The 13,375-nt window shown below is 41.4% G+C and overlaps 1 protein-coding gene across 2 annotated transcripts in view; it reads right to left on the bottom strand.

Moving 5' to 3' along the window:
- The window catches only part of USP13 (ubiquitin specific peptidase 13), a 135,984-nt gene that overhangs the window by 8,610 nt on the left and 113,999 nt on the right, over positions 1-13,375 (bottom strand). The window lies entirely within an intron of this gene.

The following is a 13,375-nucleotide window of genomic DNA, read 5'->3' on the forward strand; positions in this document are numbered from 1 at the left end:
TCTTGCTTTTCACTCAGGCTCATTCAACTTACTCAGTTGTCAATCCCCAGTCCTCATCTTACTCACTCTTCAGCAGCATCACATACTGTTGATCACCTCCTCTGTTCTCAAATACTTGCCTCCAGGACATGACTCTCTTGGTTGTCCAGCTGCCTTACCGCCTTACTGCTTCCCTTCATCTCCCTGACCTTTGAATTTTGGTGATCTGGGGTTCAAACCTTCTTCTTCCCCCCTCTACCCAGACTCTCTTTCTCTCTCTCTCTCTCTCACTCTCTGTGGCTGATGTCATGTAGTCTTATGGCAGTAAATGATATTGTTTTCTTAATTTCATTTCTGGAATGTTCATTGTTAGTGTATAGAAACAGAATTGAATTTTGTATACTGATCTTGTTTCCTGCAACCTTGGTGAACTCATTTGTTAGTTCTAATTGTTTTGTAGTCGATTCCTGTGGACTTTCTATATATAAGATCATGTCATCTGCAAATAGAGACAGTTTTACTTCTTTCTTGATAATCCAGATAACTTTTACTTCTTTTTCTCGCCTAATTGCAATGGCTAGAACCTCCTGTACAATGTTAAACAGAAGTGTCAAGAGGGGCATCTTTATCTTCTTCCTAATCTTAGGAGGAAAGCATTCAGTCTTTCACGTTAAGTATAAGGTGAACTGTGGGGTTTTTGTAGATACGTTTTATCAGGTTAAGAAAGATCACTTCCATTCCTAGTTTGCTGATCATTCTCCCCTCAGCCTTATCTATCTCAGTCAATGGCAATTCCATTCTTCCAGTAACTCAGGACAAAATCTTGCCTTCTCTCTCACACTCTTTATCAGCAAGACGAAGTCCGATCCATCAGCAAATCCTGTATCCAGAATCCAAATGCTTCATACAATCTCCACTTGTAACTCCCCATCCAAATCACCATCATATCTTATCTGAATTATTACAATGGCCTCTTAATTGGACTCCCTGCTTCCTCCCTTTCCCCCACCAACTATTCTCACCATAGTTGCCAGAGTGGTTTTCTTTCTTTCTTTTTCTTTATTTCTTTCTTTCTTTCTTTCCTTTCTTTCTTTCTTTTTCTTTCTTTCTTTTTCTTTCCTTCCTTCCTTCCTTCCTTCCTTCCTTCCTTCCTTCCTTCCTTCCTTCCTTCCTTCCTTGTTTCTTTTTTTTTTTTCAAACCCTTATGTCAAGGGCTGACTTTCAATAGATTGCAGAGAGGGAGCTGCTCTGCTACATAGAAAACCCCAACCCAGAAGCAGGTCGTCTACCAATGGTTTAGCACCAGGTTCCCCATGAACGTGCGAGGGGGCGGCTGCCTTTCTGGCTGCACTCTGTTGTTCTCTTTTTCTGTTGTTGTTGTTGTTTGACATGGAGTCTCACTCTGTCACCCAGTCTGGAGTGCAGTGGCGCGATCTCGGCTCACTGCAACCTCCGCCTCCTGGCTTCAAGCGATTCTCCTACCTCAGCCTCCCAAGTGGGATTACAGGCATGTGCCACTGTGTCCGGCTAATTTTTTTGTATTTTCAGTAGAAACAGGGTTTCACCATGTTAGCCAGGATGGTCTCGGTCTCCTGACCTCATGATCTGCCCATCTCGGTCTCCCAAAGTGCTGGAATTGCAGGCATGAGCCACCATGCCAGGCCCATTAGTCTTTTTTTTTAATGGAAGTCAAATTGTGGTCATTACTCTGCCCCCAACACCCTCCAGTGGCTCCCTGTATCTCTGAGTAAAATCTCACTCTTGCAGAGGCCTATGAAATCCCCTTACCTCCTCCCCTCATCCCCCTTATTCTGCTCCAGCTACCTTGGCCTCCTGGCTGCTCCTCAAACATGCTTGGCAAGACCTGTCCTTCAAGCTTTAAACCTTCAAGCCTTTATACCTACTGTACCTACTGCTCTTTCTTTCTGAAACTCTCTGTTTTCAGATATCATGTGACTCACTCGTCACTTCATTGAGATCTCAGGTCCAAATGTCACCTCATGAGAGAGGCCTTCCTGAACCTTCCTTATAAACAGTAACTCTCCTTCCACCCCTGCCCTCACTCTTGTTGCTCCCGTTTCCCTTATCCTGCTTTCCTGTCCATACCGCAGAAAGTAACACCTACTATGTTGCATTCTTTTTTTTTTTTTTTTTTTTTGAGACGGAGTTTCGCCCTTGTTACCCAGGCTGGAATGCAATGGCGTGATCTTGGCTCACTGCAACCTCTGCCTCCCAGAATCAAACGATTCTCCTGCCTCAACCTCCCAAATAGCTGGGACTACAGGCACGTACCACTATGCCTGGCTAATTTTTTTGTATTTTTAGTAGAGATGGGGTTTCGCCACGTTGGCCAGGCTGGTCTCAAATGCCTGACCTCAGGTAATCCACCCACTTTGGCCTCCCAAAATGCTGGGATTACAGGTGTGAGCCACCATGCCCAGCTGCTATGTCACATTCTTACTTGTGCATGTATTTATTGTCTATCACCTTTTACCCCAGGCTAGAATAGGCTCCATAAGGACAGGGAGTTTGTTTTGTTTACTGAAATATTCCAGGCACAGAGAACAGTGCTTTGCACACTGTAGGTACTCAATAAGTATCTGTTAAATGTATAAATAAATGAGTGAATGAAGGAATGACTCCTTTCACTTCATTTCCTCACTTGTTTTTATATCTTCTTATAGAGTATATATTTTTGTAAACCTCTTACCAAAGCATAAATTGGGGTATAAACTGGTGAAATAATTATTTAATCAGAAATGAATCAGAGAAGATTGCCTTTCCCATAATTAACTGAATTTCTGTTGCTAGCTATCACATCAACTGAAAAAAAAAAGAAAAGAAAAGAATCCCAGGTCTGAAATTAGAAGCCAGGCAAAAACAGTTGAAAATGATAATCATTTTGCCTGGTATTTATTTTTTGAAACAGTGACCCAGGCACCTTACCCTTGTCTGTCCTCCAGTTCTGTCTCCCACACTAAGAACCCACCTTTACCTCCCTGTGTAAGCAAGAAAGGGAGTGAACTGAGATCCTTGTGTTTCTTGGCCCCTGTTGGCTTTTTAAGCCCTTTTGGAATAATTCTATATCATATTCCTAATCTTCAATTTAAGAGATAGAGTGCTGCTCTCCCAAAAATGTGGCTGCTCTCTAAGAATTTTCATGAAATGAAGAGAGGATACAGGCCAGGCATGGTGGCAAACGCCTGTAATCTCAGCACTTTGGGAGGCCAAGATGGGTGGATTGCTTGTGCTCAGGAGTTTGAGACCAGCCTAGGCAACAGGGCAAAACCCCATCTCTACAAATACAAAAAAAATTAGCCAGGCATGGTGGTGTGCACCTGTAGTCGCAGCTACTCTGGAGACAGAGGTGGGAGAATTGCTTGAGCCCAGGGAGTCGAGGCTGCAGTGAGCCCAGATCACACCACTGTACTCCAGCCTGGGTGATAGAGTGAGACCCTGTCTCAAAAAAAAAAAAGAGAGAGAGAGAGGATACAATACCCCAATCAAGGCTTTTCCCCACAAGGATGTCCTGCAAAACAATGGCTTCAACAATTCAACAGAGTGTTTCCTGAGCACTTCTCACCATAAGACAGGGTCACATCAATGAAACACAGCACAGATACCAACACAGCCAATGGGTTGACCAGACAGACACAAAGGACAAATCCATACACCCCAATATATCCAAACATGTCACTAAGCCCCCCCAAAAGCATTTTCCTCTCTTTGTTTAAAAACAACTCATGTACATACTCAGAACCACAAAAATAAAATTTAAAAGGTTAGCATAAATCTTAGTCCTATTATTTAAATTAACCATGTTTATCAATATAAGCAACTGCTCCATGCATTATTCATGACCTCCTGCTGGAAACAACAACAAAAGAGAATCTCTCTCAACACATTTGCAAAAACTAAATAGGTAATAAATCTCAATTTATATTTGTCTCCAAAGAGAAAATCAAGGTGAATTCACCAGAGAGAGAAACTACTGTTGATTCTTCTCTAAGTTCCCAGAGATGTCCTCCCAAAAAAAACCACAAAAAACCAGCACTCTAAAACACACTCCAAAAAACACACACTAAGAAACATTTAAGTTTTTCTGTTGAAAGTCAAAATTTTGAAATGCTTATCTCGTCTCAAGCTGCCTTTTCTATTTACTTAAAAAGGAATTTCTAACATTTCAAAAATGTTGACTTTCAACAGAAAAACCTTCAAAGTACCTGGAAGAATTAGACAAAATTGACAAAACCACTATGTCTCACATCTAGTGGACAGTGTCCCTCCAAATGGACAGAATTAAACTGTGCCTGAAACTAACATTCCTCCTCCCCACAAAACTTGTCCTTTTTGAACTCCAGGAAAATCTCCCCAACCTTGCTAATAAGAAGATTTTTAAATATCAAATGTTGCCACTAACATCCCTACCCAACCTAACAGCAATTGTACTCTTTGATTTTGTTATTTGAGAAAGGACTGTTTAAAAAAAGTTTATGAAACTTGGAAGGTAAAAGAGGCAGGCAGCATACCCTTTCAATGTCATATAGAGGAAAGGCCACCCAAAGATTATCTAGGGGAGGGATTGGCAAGTGACCCATTAGCCAAATCTGGCCCACATCCTGCTTTTGTACTGCCAAGGAGAAGAATGGGGAGAAGAATATGAGACAGACATGTATATGGCCCACAAAACCTGAAACATTTATTATCTGGTTCATTAGAGAAAAATGTTGCTGGCCCCGATCTAGGGGGATGAACTTAGTTCATCTCACTATTTACTACTTGATATAGTTTGGATGTTTGTCCCCTCCAAATCTCATGTTGAAATACTACCCCCAATGTTGGAGGTGGGACCTGGTAGGAGGTATTTGGGTCACGGGGGTAGATCCCTCATGAATATCTTGGTGCCATCCCGTGGTAATGAGTGAGTTCTCAGTCTATTAGTTCATGGGAGAGGAGGTTGTTTAAAAAAACAGCATGACACCTCTTCTTTCTCGCTTGTTCTCTCTCTCACCATGTGACACGCCTGCTCCTCCTTTGCCTTCCGCTGACTGAAAGCTTCCTAAGGCCTCTTCAGAAGCAGATCCAGCACTGTGCTTCTTGTATACTCTGAAGAGCTGTGAGCCAAATAAACCTCTTTGTTTTTTATATAAATTACCCAGTCTCAGGTATTCTCTTACAGCAAAGACTATAAAACTACTAATACACTACAGATTAAAGATCTCATACTTAGTGGTGTTACTTGCTAACTTGCAGATTTTTATCTAGTAAAGACACAAAAAAATTCTGTCCAGTAGAACACATATCCTCAAGGATGTACAGATTTATAAATTGGGGTATAAACTGGTAAAATAATTATTTCAAGGATTTATGGTCCTGAAAGACACTGACTAATTCTAAATCTAACCTAGCAATCTCATCCTAACATTTCTTTTTTAAATTGTCTTTAAATATCCCAGCTTCACAAATGTTTTTAAACCAGTAATAACATCTGACTGATTCTCTCATTAATTAATGAGTTTTTTTTAAATCTGTGATATGTGTTCATTTTACACTTACCTGAAAGCCATGATATTGCCTTTTGGAAAGTTATGCTTTAAGAAGTGTAATGACCAAAAGCAACTCTGGATTCAGAAGTGTCTTTAAATGAATTTATTTTTATAAGCCATTATAACATCTAAAATATTTACAAAGCAGCAGTATCTCATCAGGGCATGATGCATTATTCAGTCTACAGAGAGTGCTCAGAACACAGAGACACCAAAAGACTCCCTAAAACAACTATCAAGACCCCAGAGGCACTGCAGTCTTCTGGTGAGATAAACTGGGTTCTCATCCAATGCTCTTTACTTGATTAATTTGTGTCACTGCGTGTCTCTAACTCCCTCTGTACAGAGCAGGGGAAATAAAATTGCCAACTTACTAACATTTGCCTCATAAGCACTCAACGTCTGGGTATTTATCTGGGATATGCTTTTCCCCACAAGGTATTCATGAAGCAACCACTCCCATGACCCAAATACCTCCCACCAGGTCCCACCTCCAACACTGGGGTTTGTATATCAACATGAGATTTGGAGGGGACAAACATCCAAACTACATCAAGCGTAATATACAAGTTCAATCTCCCACAGCTTGATTTCCCTTTCCCTCTTGCCCGCTCTGAGAAAAAAACAATGTGGAAGGGAGGAATATTTGGAACTTTCAGAAACTTCTAAATTCTCGAAAAGAGAAGACAGACCTAGGTAAATCAGTAATATTGGAAGGCAGCTGATAGCAACAAAATTGTAAAGGGTCTACAAATTGCTTCCCCCAACCCTAGCCAGCTCAAAATTACCAATCTCTCTGTTACAATGCCGAATGCTCCAAAAGGCAAACACTTCCTCCCAAGTCTAATAGTTCTCAATCATTTATACTTCACTGTAAATTAGTTTACCCAAGAGTGGCTGCCTCTTAACTTTCAATAGCACTGCGGAAAAAATTAGGAACCGCAACAAGCGCTAAGTGGGAGGAGAATTAGCACCAGTGGCATGAAGTAAGTCTACGTGACTTTCAAGCAGACCACTGGCGCTTAGCTTCCCGGGGAGCTGTACCTTTCGCCCTCCAGATCCTCTTCTGGGTGGTGTTCCTCAGGCAGCTCAGCACCTTAGAAATCCCAGCGTTATGCAAATGAATGTCTCTGCTCCCCGGCTGGAAAATCTCAGCAGCGTCAGAGACATCTAACCCATTACAGCAAAGTGGCTGAAGGAGGCGGAGCAGGTTCTGAGTAATCACAGCCTAATCACATGTTAATTACGTTGGCAATCAGTGAGTTCTTAAGAAAAATTAAATGCTCATTAAGTGAAACATGAAAACAGAAATGATTTTGCACATAGCAGAAGCCCAGATAGGTCAGAGTGACGGCCTGATTTCCAGCTTTGAAGTCTTTTTTTTTTTTTTTTTTTTTTTGAGACGGAGTCTCGCTCTGCTGCCCAGGCTGGAGTGCAGTGGCCGGATCTCAGCTCACTGCAAGCTCCGCCTCCCGGGTTCACGCCATTCTCCTGCCTCAGCCTCCCGAGTAGCTGGGACTACAGGCGCCCGCCACGTCGCCCGGCTAGTCCAGCTTTGAAGTCTTAAAAAACTCAACAGAAAGTTAGGTGCTAGCCCTAAAATGTGTAGAACATGGTAGAAAATAGACTCTCGCCTCCATTGCAATACAAAATGTGAAATAAGATGACTCAATCGGGGATAAAGGAAAAACTGCATAGCCTTCAAAATGAGACAGGCCTGAATTCTAACCGGGTTCTACCACTAGCAAACCACTTAGCTTGTCACCATTTCCTCATCAGAATACCTCCCTACAAGCAGTGAAGGAAAAGTGGTCAAAGAAGTGCCTGGCACAGAGGAGGCATTCAGTAAATGACAGCCACTATTTCATCAAGTGTTAATAGCACTAACCCTTTTAAACAAATTAGATGACATTTAAATAATCGTTTCATGCAATAGCATTCAGAAAAATGGAAACAGTGATTTTTAATTAACATATTCCCAAAAGGAAAAATTTGATACAAGTGCTTCTTTAATCCCTATCTTTGTAATAATCACTTTTTTCCACTTCGTAACACCTACCTTATTATTTCAGTGTTAACCTGGTGTGACGGTGTCCCAGTAGCCACGCCCCTCCTTCTTAAAGCAATAGTAACCTATTATTTAGGTTAACCAAAAAAAACCTAATTTTAAGGTGGTAATTCTCAAGTTTCAGCTGCATCAGAATCACCTGGATGTCCTGTTAAAACACCGATTACTGGGCCTCGCCCAGAGCTCCCAACTCAGCAGGTCTGAAGTTGGGCCCTATAATTCCTAAGAAGTTCTCAGGTGAAGCTGATTCTACCGCTTGGAACCACACTTGAACCAGTGCTTGAAGGAGATCAACCCATCCCTTCTCAGCTCGGATGAGAGGATGGAAGATGTCTCCCTGCTCGGGTTCTAGGAGTGAGGCCCATAACGCGGGCCTGAGTCAACCTGCCTCAGTGACTTGGAGTCGGACAGGGCACATGACGGACTCTCATAGTCTCAGGCTCTCAGGACCTTTGCTGAGAACTCTGGGACAAGACTCGGCTAGATTTTAACCTGGAAAGATATAGTTGTGGGAGGTGCTGCAGCCATCTTGTGCCATTAGGGAGAGCCTGTCTGGGACTGGAACCAACGTAGAGGAAGCAGAGCCAAGGGACCCATCCAGCTAAAAGAGTTTGAGTCCTGAATCATGGCAGGCCTACAGCCCAGTGCCCCCAGGACTTGCCAGCCTTCATGAGAAAATATTTCCCTTTTTGCTTAGACAGATTTGTCTTGGACTTTCTGCCACTTAAAACCCTGAAAACAGGTTGTTTTTACATTGTTTGTTTTGGTTCCTCAAACACCAATTACCCCTACCCTTTAATTGTATTCAATATTCTCAGCCGGACAAGGTGGCTCACGCCTGTAATCCCAGCACTTTGGGAGGCCGAGGCGGGCAGATCACAAGGTCAGAAAATCGAGACCATCCTGGCCAACATGGTGAAACCCTGTCTCTACTAAAAAAAGTACAAAAGTTAGCTGAGCATGGTGGTGCGTGCCATAATCCTAGCTACTCAGGAGGCTGTGGCAGGAGAATCACTTGACCAGGGAGTACAAAGCTGCAGTGAGCTGAGATGGCGCCACTGCACTCCAGCCTGGCGACAGAGCGAGACTCCATCTCAAAAAACAAAAAAAAAATTATCAAGTCAAATATCTCAGTCAATTCACCAACCAGAAGAAGTAAAAAGAAATGACTTGGGAATTTAAACAACCTAGCTAAACAGAACACACATCTTCCCAGGTTAACCTATAAATTTGATGTAATGCCAGTCAAACCCCTAGAGAACGGCCAATTACAAAATCGGTAACTTTATATAATTTAGCAGCAGTAATGTTTAATATACTATAGGGAAAATTTTTATTCATAAGTAACACTGAAAATATAATTTTGAGACACAACTAAACTAGAAACGCCCAGCATATTTATGAAGAAAACCAAACAGCTTTGCAAGAGTTAGAGAAGGGGTGAATAAATCAAAGGAGAAGCATATGTTTCTAGCTAGAAAAACTCAATATTATAAAGTGATCAGGTATTCCCAAACTAATCTACAGTACATGAAACTCTCATAAAAATCAATAAAAGAAAGCTGACAACCTCAATAAAAGTGGGAAACTGGCCAAAGGAAATAAAGAAGCTGTTAACACAAGAAGAAAAATACCTAGGCAATAAAGATACAAAAAATATAAAAAGCGCTCAACCCAACAGCACTGCTGGGGAAGGCTGGGCAAACAGAAGAGTCACCAGTGTGACCAGGATATGGCCCCCCTGTTGTATTTGTGGAGGGTCATGTGATGGTAATCTGCATTAAAACCTTAAAAATGCGTATTTTTCACTCACAAAATTCCCTTCCAGAAACTTACCCTAACGAAATAATGAAATGAAGGCCCGAGGCTGTTTATCACAATATTATTTTTAGTAGAAGAAGGAAAGAAGGAAGGGATGGAAGGAAGAAAATGCTGAACAAGCTTTTATTCCCTGGATAGGGATTACATTAGGCATGTGCGGTACTTCTGTGAATTGAATTCATCCTTTAAGCTCATTATTTGGCTGGGCACAGTGGCTCACACCTGTAATCCTAACACTTCAGGAGCCAGAGGCGGGCAGACTGCCTGAGCTCAGGAGTTCGAGACCTGCCTGGGCAACATGGCAAAATTCCATCTCTACTACAAATACAAAAAATTAGCCAGGTATGGTGGTGCATGCCTGTAATCCCAGTTACAGGCTGAGGCATGAGAATCACTTGAACCCAGGAGGCGGAGGATGCAGTGAGCTGAGATCCCGCCACTGCACTCCAGCCTGGGGAACAGAGCAAGACTCTGTCTCAAAAAAAAAAAAAGAAACTCTTTATTTAAAAATCATAGTGGTCATCTTCTGAATGTGGAAATATCTTCATTATTTGAAACTCTTTCTGTAATAATGTGGTATTTTATTTAAATGATACTTAATTAACCTAGAATTAGGTATATAAATTATGGTACATGTTTATAATAGAATATTGTTAATATATGTTCAACAATATAGATTTCTATACATGTACAACTACATAACTCACAGCCTAATCACAGCCTAATCACATGTTAATTACATGTTAATTACATTAAAGGAAAAACAAGTCACAAAATAGCAATGTATAGAATAGAATGTCATATTTTATACTTCTGTGAATCTATATTCATTTTTATACATTTGTCTAAAAAGGTCTAGAGAATATAAACAAAACATTATTTTGTGGTAATTGCTGGGGAGTAGGATTGTAATTTTTAATTTTGTCTTTTATCTATATAGATAAATATATATCTATATTTTCTCAAGTTGCTAAAATTAATATATATCCTTCAATATAAATTGTTAATTTACAAAGGAAAAAGAAAGCAACAACTCACAATATGAGTTTGGGTGCTAATATAGTAAAGTACAGGAAGTCATGTTTTTCCCTCCCTTTGATTCATGCAATGTAACACAGTAGTACACAGCCAATCCCTCTATATGGTACTTTGTGGAAGCAGCAAAAATAGTGCCAAAGTCTGTTACCTCCTGGCATTCATTTAATTCTTCATTCAATCAGTTATTTCCTGATCACTCACTATGGGCCAGGCACAGTGCTGGGGAAGCTACTTTGAAAACATTTGTCGTCCTGTAAAATCAAACTCAAAATGCATTTGGCAAATTAGGTTTCTGCTTTTCTGTCTTCATAATTAAATGTTTCATCTACTACTGCCTTTCTATCCTGCATATCTTGCATGCGATTTCTAAGTGCATCTCATAGTGCTCCTTCGCTACCCTCACCCACAATCCTTGGGGTTTGACCCATCGTGCCTTAAAGGATGCACCTCAAAATCCAGCTGTGGCAGGAATATCTACAGATCACTCTGAGGTAGAGGAAGCCCTGAGGAGATGATGTGGCTGTTCTTTATCATTCCTGACCATCTGTGAGAGAGTGGCTGCTGCCTCCAAGCTCCATCAGAGGAAAGGAAACCCTAAAGATCAGACCTGCCTTCCCTCTACAGCCAAACCTTGGCAGCTTTACAACAGCCCCACCTTGTGGTTAATTCCTTCTGCAAGGACTCATCCTCTCCAAGGAAAAGTCCATTATGGAAAATCAATGAAGCAGTGAACTGATGGACGTGTAATACGTGATAAATCCTGCTCATGCATTATTGAGTAACCTGTCTGTTATAGCTTTAAATATTTTAGGTAAGCTAGTAATTAATACTAGATACTTTAAATGAATACGGAAAATTGAAATTCGGAGAACTACATCTCATCCTTTTCTTATCCAGTTGGCATTGAAACAGTTTCAGTGATGAAATTCCTATTTTATATTTTAAAAAAAAGAAGAAAGTTCCCTCCTACCATCTCTCTCTAGCTCTATATCAATACGTACATATTAGGTCTGGAAAGAAGATTAATGAGTAGATCTGCCACTATATGATTATAGGAACAAATGCTGCTAGTGTAGATTTAGTTAAATACAATTGTTATTTATTCAGTACTTTCTATGTGTCTAGCACCATGCTAGACACCATGAGTTTTATAAAAGCCAAATGGCCTCTGCCCTGGGCAAGCTCCTAGTCAAATGGGAGACACAAATACCTACAGAAGTAATTTTACTGCAAGATCAATTTCATACCTCTAATAACAGAAGAACTAACAATGAAGCGTGGTGGCCCGAGCCTGTAATTCTAGCTACTCAGGAGGCTGAGGCAGGAGAATCACTTGACCCCAGGAGGTGGAGGTCGCAGTGAGCCAAGATCGCACCACTGCACTCCAGCCTGGGTGACAGAGTGAGACTCTGTCTCAAAACAAACTAACTAACTAACTAACTAACAATGCATTTCAGTGGCTACAGGCACAGGCTCTGAAGGCAGACTGCCCGCACATGAATTGTGGTTCTACCCATCCCTAGCTATGAGACCTTGACAAGCTACTACTTAGCCTTCCATATCTCAGGTTCTTCACCTGTAAAATGGGGATAGTAATGGTATGTAACTCATAAGGTTACTGTGAGGATTAAAGATGGCACAAATGGGAGTATTTTTCATACTGCTATAATTATTACTAGCATATGAGGTAAACATGAGCTGATTATGACAAGGATCTAGGAAGGCAGTCCAGAGAAATGGAATCTGTGGTCAAGTTCTAAATAGTGATGAGAATTTTAATGTGCAGTGACAGGAGAGAAGGTTCATTTCAAAAATAGGGGTTAACCTGAGCAAACACCTGCAGGTTGAGAAGACAGTTGTTGACAGCTGAGTAGGTTAAGAGTGTGGCTATAGTCCCAGGCATCCCAGCTGCAGGTATAGAGAGTATAGAAGTGACACTGGGAGACCAGGTGGCCTGGGATCTGACTGGAGGAGGTGCTGAATGCCAAGCTAAAGAGCCTGAACATTATTCTACAGGCAATGACAGCCCAAGAAGCAGGATATCACAACGGTTAAGAACAAGGATTCTGCATTTGAATCTTGGTTCCATCTCTTAAGAGCTGTGTGGCCTTTGGCAAGGTACCCAACCTCTCTGTGCTTCTATTTTTCTCACCTGTAAAATCAGTTGTAGTGAGGATTACATGAATGTTGATATGCAAAGTGCTTAGAACACTGCATGGCACACAGTGACATACGTAAGTGTTTACTATTAAAAGGCAGAACAACAGCCTATGGCACCTCTTCCTATCATCCTGAGACAACCCTTCAGGATATTATCAGTAGTTGGTATGAGTTAAGGATATGATCAAGGATGAGACCACTTTGCTACTACTCAAAAAACACTACCATGAAAACAAATGTTCCCTTTTTGACAAAAGCTCCCATGGTCCATGAAGAAATTTTACCTCAAAGGAACAGACAAAATCAAAGTTGGCCCTAAACTTAGGACACACACATGATCAAGCAACATGATTCTGACATGACTTTATCAGATCACCGGGGCCTATGCAAAGTGGCAAACTGCACCATTTCTAAGAAGATGGGATCCGGCCAGGCACGGTGGCTCATGCCTGTAATCCCAGCACTTTGGGAGGCTGAGACAGGCGTATCACAAGGTCAGGAGATCAAGACTAGCCTAGCCAACATGGTGAAACCCTGTCTCTACTAAAAATACAAAAATTAGCTGGGTGTGGTGGCGCATGCCTGTAATCCCAGCTACTCGGGAGGCTGAGGCAGGAGAATAGCTTGGACCTGGGAGGCGGAGGTTGCAGTGAGCCGAGATCATGCCACAGCACTCCCGTCTGGCAACAGTGTGAGACTCTGTCTCAAAAAGAAAAAAAAAAAAAAAAAACGAAGAAGATGGGATCTGAGCTAACTTCTGAAT

This window comes from Theropithecus gelada, chromosome 2, assembly GCF_003255815.1.
Source record: "Theropithecus gelada isolate Dixy chromosome 2, Tgel_1.0, whole genome shotgun sequence".
In the NCBI taxonomy this organism is placed as follows: domain Eukaryota; kingdom Metazoa; phylum Chordata; class Mammalia; order Primates; family Cercopithecidae; genus Theropithecus; species Theropithecus gelada.